The following is a 6,471-nucleotide window of genomic DNA, read 5'->3' as shown; positions in this document are numbered from 1 at the left end:
CAGTACCCTTAATATTTACCCCTCAATCGATGTGCCGGTTAACCACACACGCTCCAACGATACTATGATAAACATTAAGTTACCCTTTGCCTACCTTGTTAAGTCCATGTTAGTGTGCCGGTTAACCACACATGCTCCACTAACAACTTAAGCAAAGTGCAAAGTGTAATTTCATGGATTAGCACCTTATTCACATTTTCCTAAGTAACTAAGATTGGGAATTTATAAGTGTTTAGTTACTTAGTATTTATCATTATACTTATAATGAAGGGAGAATTATAGTCCTTGTCCTACCTATTTGGCTAACGACCCTCCACCAATCAAGGAAGCGGTGAGTGAGAGTGGACACCCATTAAACTGCCATTTTATAGGCAGTAACCTTATACCCCCCTTATAGACCGGCTTCGTGAATGAGGCCTACTAATGGTAAGACGACTTTATCTTATACATATCCATATAATTAAAATTATAATAATAGTATAAGGGTTGAATTTTAAACTTTAAAAATTCTAAGGTCTAGTTTGGAATTAAAGTATACATGGGGGGTAACTTTACAAATTCCAAAACTTGAGGACAACTTTTGAAACCTTTCAAAACTCTTGGATTTTTCATAACTTATGAGTTTAATTAAGGTTTAATGAAAAAAAAAATTCAAGTTCCATAACTTGAGGACAAGTTATGGAAGACATTAAATTATTTAATGATGACATTAAAAATAGTGACTCTTCTATTTTCATAACCTATGAGACTTAATGACACTTTAAAAAGAAAAACTCTTCACTTTCCATAACTTGAGGACAAGTTATGGAGTTCATAAAAACCATTAAGATCAAATATTCCAATTAACACAATAATAAAATAATTTTTCTATGATCTAGATTAAACTCATAAGTAAAGATAATTCACATCAACAATTTTCAAGAAATTAGATAATCATATAAACTAATACAAATCTTGAAACTTTGACAATTATCCTTTGAAGACTCTTGGAATTCATAACCTAAAGAGTTAATAAATGAGACATTTCACATCCATAACTTATGGAAGTTTCAAAACTCTTAAGATCATAACTTTAAAAAAAACTTTTGAGTTCCAAAATTTTATGACAAAATTTGTAACTCCTTAAAACCATTTAGATCAAACTTTTAAAACAAATAAAATAATCATATCATTCTATCTTTTAATAAATTGACCTAATTCAACTCTTGTAGTAAAGTGACTCAAATTTTATAAATAATTAGTTTTTCATAAAATCAAGTAATTATCATAAAATTTGACAAACTTCATGTTTTTTTTTTCTTTTTTTTTTTTTCCTTCAACTTGAAAAAAAAATACATTTGCATCAAATATAATAGAAAACAACATATGGCTCTGATACCACTGTTGGGTTTTAGTATACTACAACATCCTATGGTGCACATACAACCCTAAATACCTTGGATCTATGTTTTCTCTATTATACATGCAAATGGTTTCCAAGGCATTAAACCTATAACTAGCATGCATTTGACATAAACCATATAATATACTAGTTAGGGAAACATACCTTTTATGTGGCTTGAAGTCTTGATGTATTTGGCCTTAAGAGCTTAGCACCAATAGTATGAAATGCCTCAAATGGAATCACAACACACCTAGGACAAGGTGGCTCTTGAGAGAGAATTCCATGCAGCAAAACACCTCCATATTTCTCTAAGAAAAAAGTGGTGATTTTGGCTATGGAGTAACCTATTTATATGTAGGATTCCAAGGGTCATGGGTATAACCCATAATCCATACCCATGGGTTTTATGATCCATGGTTCATGTGGCCCAACTCTTTATGTATCCATACATAAACTTGGTCCAACATTGATCATAAGCCCAACACATATAAATATAACTAATTATCATAATTAGTCCCCATAGATTTAATTAGTCTCTTTTGATCACTAAATTTATTCCAAATTAATTCTTGATCGATACTAATTAAAACATATGATTTCATATTAATATATTATAACTTATAATATATTAATAAACCATAAATAACCTTCTCTCAAAAGTCTATCCTAACAAATTGTCCTGATGATATGCAATCCAAATGGACCATGCTACTCTCGGGTCAAGTACATACCAATAATAGTTATGGGCTTAGACATCTAATCCAACAACTTTATAGTTATACAAAACTCCGTTTTTAAAGTACAAACATAACTTAGTAGATAAACGAGTCTTTTCAGTAACTGTCTAGTTAGAACATTAGAAAACTATAATAGGTATAGTTTAGGAGAATGCTATTCATTACTTCTAGTACAATGAAGCACACAAAGAGTGAATCCATACATGAATCAAACAATACCATACAGAGAGAACACACAATTACAAGAAACAAGCAGAACGTACAATATACAGTACAAAACAAACAAGTTAGGTTGCTATAGCATGAGAACACATACAGGATCTAATTATACCAATGAATCACTAACTCATTGTTTTAAACAAAAGGTGATAGTTATATTGGGTATACATGATCATATACTTTAATGTGAATTACACGGCTTGCAAGAATTTGCAGAGGTCGCGTTTGGTTCCCTTAATCTCTTGACAGGGAGAGCGTTTAGTAGGGGTTCTAGCCTTCACATTATAACCGTAATAAAACAGATATGTTTTTAGGTTATTAGTACATCCACACGTCATTATAAACGACAACTGTGTACTTATATTTCCCATTACTTTCATAAATTGACAGTACCCCTTGAAAGTCAAACTCAAACTATTTTCGAGTGAAGATAGTTATAAACTAGGGAAAATATACATTTTTACAAACGACAACCGGAACAGTCGAGTCTAGCACATAACAGAAGATGCCTTGGTAGAAGGCTACGATTAAAAGAAAGGATCATAATGCTAGTCTTATGATTCCTTAATGTATACATCACAGGATATATATATACCAATAGGGTCCGACAGGTAATAGGATGTGTGCTCTCCGCTTCATTTCCTGTTCCTTGTTTGGTTGTGGGCTTGGAACGAATTCACCCAATCTATTTTCTATCCGATTCTATATATATGTATTCTTAGTATACATTAAGTCATCATAAGGGTACCAGGTATGGGTCAGGTTATAGGACACAGAGTCAAAGCACAGTTTCTCTAGTACAAAACATACTTTCCAAAATCAGTACTTTTGGTATACAAAACTAGAAACTTCCCAGTAAGGGGTTTAATCCATTTTATTAAGCCAGCTAAATATAAAGGACCTTAGGTGAGTAACTCTATAATACCTTAGTTTATACATAAAACTAATACCCAATAGGTGGTTGGATGTGTGCTTTCCGCCTTACTTCCTGTTCCTCGTTTGGTTGTGGGCTTAGGGTAGATTCGCTCAATTAACTTTCTATCCGATATTAGATTATATATAGCAGTATAAACTAAGCTATTATAAAAGTAGTCACTGTGGTCACCATTTTATTATAAGAAATAAGGGTTTTCTTAAAGAACTTCTTCATTAGATATAAATGAACCATTACAATTACCTCTATGAGTAACAAGTGAATACACCAGGGTTATATATGACGATGATCTAACAACCAATGGAATGTGTGCTATCCGCCTTAGTTTCTGTTCCTTGATTGATTGTGAGCTTAGGGCAGATGTGCACAATCGATTGTTTGTTTACTCTGAGTCTTATATAACTTGTATCCGCTTAGTACCCATAGAAAGGATTGTAGTGTCATTTTACTTAAACTTCCATCAAAGTAGGAAATATAAGATTTGGTAGAGGAACAAGCGAACTTTTCAAAACAGAACTTACAACTTACAACATTTTACAACTACATGTTTCAACTACATTTTCAACACTATTTTACATCTACATTTTAACAACACTTTTCAACTTACTCATATCACTAAAATCTTATGAACTCACCAGCTTAATTGCTGATCAACTCTTTCAAATAACTTGTATTCTCAGGAGACTATTAGACAGGTACTCGTGCTGGGAATTCAGAAGATGGAGCATTATAACTTCGAGTCTTGTTTTGTTATTTGTTTATGAATTCTATGTTTTATGAACATACACATTGTTAAACACTTCTTTCGAAATGAAATGGTTGTTCATTACTTGCTTACCATATACATATCTCGTGATACTAAACATGACGTCCTCCACCCCTGAACGATTCCGCCGTTCCGGTTTTGGGGTGTGACACATACTTGCAGTTATAGTTATTAGACTTATCCAAGTGGGAGACTATTGGTTTAGGTGTCTAAGCCCATAACTATAAGTAGTATGTACTTGACCCGATAGTGGCATGGTCCATTTGGGTTGCATTCACCGAAACAATTTGATAGGAAGGATATTTGAGACAGAGGATTTTTGTGATTTATTAATATATTATAAGAATAATATATTAATTGAGAAATCATATTATTTAATTGGTATTGATCAAGAATTAATTTGGAATTAATTTAGTGATCAAAAGAGACTGGTTAAATTAACAGGTGCTGAATATGTAAATCAGTGATACATATAGTTTGGGCTAATGATCCATGATTGATTAATGATGGACTAAGCTTATGTGAGAGTCCATGAAGTGATTAGTCCAAATGAATTATTGGATCAAAAGCCTAAGTGGGATGGATTAGTGTTAGGAATAAATCCGAGATGACGAATGCGGAATATCAAGAACAATCAAGAATCAATCACCAACATATGCAAGTAATCTGATAAAGGTTTTTCTTGTATTGATTATGAGATGAACGTACAAAGAAAACCCTAATCTTGGTCAAAAGCTTACACCAAAAGTAAACCTAATGATTCTTTATAGGGAACAATAAATATCTACCATAAATATAAAATAAATGCCTAATATAAAACCAATGCCTTAGAAGAGCTCGATTAAGAACTTCTACTGTAAAGGCACCGTAGGGAATCATAAAATGATTAACCCTAAAAAGGCTTCCCTAAATAACCAAATATGCCAAATCAGTTTCAATATCTCAAATACTCAACAATCTCCCCCTAGATGTTGAAACTGATGAAGATCACGATTTCCGATCTTCTTGGCATTTCTCCCCCTAAATTGTGAGACTCATCAGTACATGGGGTCTTCAAAGCGAGAGAAATAGAAATAATCTTCCAAATACGAACTCCCTCTTGAATAATCATCACTCCCCCTTGAATCTTCAACAAATACCATGGAGAGAATCCGGAAAGTTAAAAAGAATCACCAACAATCTTCAAAACCCGTCAGATATGATGAAATAAATCCTTTTTGAATAAACCCAATCTTCAAAAAATTAAAACCGGAAAAATAACAAAAAATAATTTTGTATTTTTCGATTTTAAATTTAGACAAAAGAATAGAAAAGAAGCAATTATTTAGAAGGGTTTAAAAAGAATAAGACCAAAGAAAATGGATAAGAAGTGAAAATCTTTTGGAAATAATGGGTAAAAGTGGTAAAATCCTAAAAATATTGAAAGAATTAAGAATCTTGGGTAAATTCTGTGAAGTTCTGAAAGTCAGGGGGGCAAATATTGAAAATAAAACTCATTTTCTTCAATGTAGCGCTGAAACAAGTGGTATCAGAGCGGGTTCTTGTAGATCTCAGCGATGACGAATGCGGAATAACAATCACCAACATATGCAAGTAATCTGATAAAGGTTTTTCTTGTATTGATTATGAGATGAACGTACAGAGAAAACCCTAATCTTGGTCAAAAGCTTACACCAAAAGTAAACCTAATGATTATTTATAGGGAACAATAAATATCTACCATAAATATAAAATAAATGCCTAATATAAAACCAATACCTTAGAAGAGCTCGATTAAGAACTTCTACTGTAAAGGCACCGTAGGGAATCATAAAATGATTAACCCTAAAAGGCTTCCCTAAATAACCAAATATGCCAAATCAGTTTCAATATCTCAAATACTCAATAATTAGGGTTTATAAGTGACCCTTGGAATTCTACACAATATATTTAATCCCTAAGCCCTAAAATCAGACACACAAGTATTCTAAGAAGAGTATAGATGATTTTGGGTGCCTCCTAAACCTCTCTCATATTCCTCCATTTGTTCTTGGTGTTTTGTGAAACATTTGAGGCATCACACTTGAGGTGCTAAGCTCCTGTAAGGCCAAGTTCTACAAGCTACAACTAAGAGGTAATCATTTAACTTGGTTTTATGTTTTAATTATCAAGGTTGTATGCTAGTTAGGCTTCATGCTTTGGAAAAATGAAATTGGATGTATAATTAGAGAAAACTTAGATCCAAAGCATTAGGGTTGTATGTGCACCATAGGGATGTTATAGTGCTCAAAACCCATCAGATTTATCGTCTTAAGTCCTTTCCACATTACTCCAACCAATAACTCTTTGAGCCAATGGTCATTATGAATAGCGCTATTAGGAATTGACAACTCCTCATTCACCCGATTGCTTGAGTACATGATACCATATTCATCTATGGAACGATAAGCAT

Source organism: Lactuca virosa, chromosome 3 (genome assembly GCF_052849685.1).
Source record: "Lactuca virosa cultivar CGN04683 chromosome 3, Lactuca_virosa_CGN04683_v6, whole genome shotgun sequence".
Classification (NCBI taxonomy): domain Eukaryota; kingdom Viridiplantae; phylum Streptophyta; class Magnoliopsida; order Asterales; family Asteraceae; genus Lactuca; species Lactuca virosa.
Note: the sequence above shows the minus strand (reverse complement) of the source record.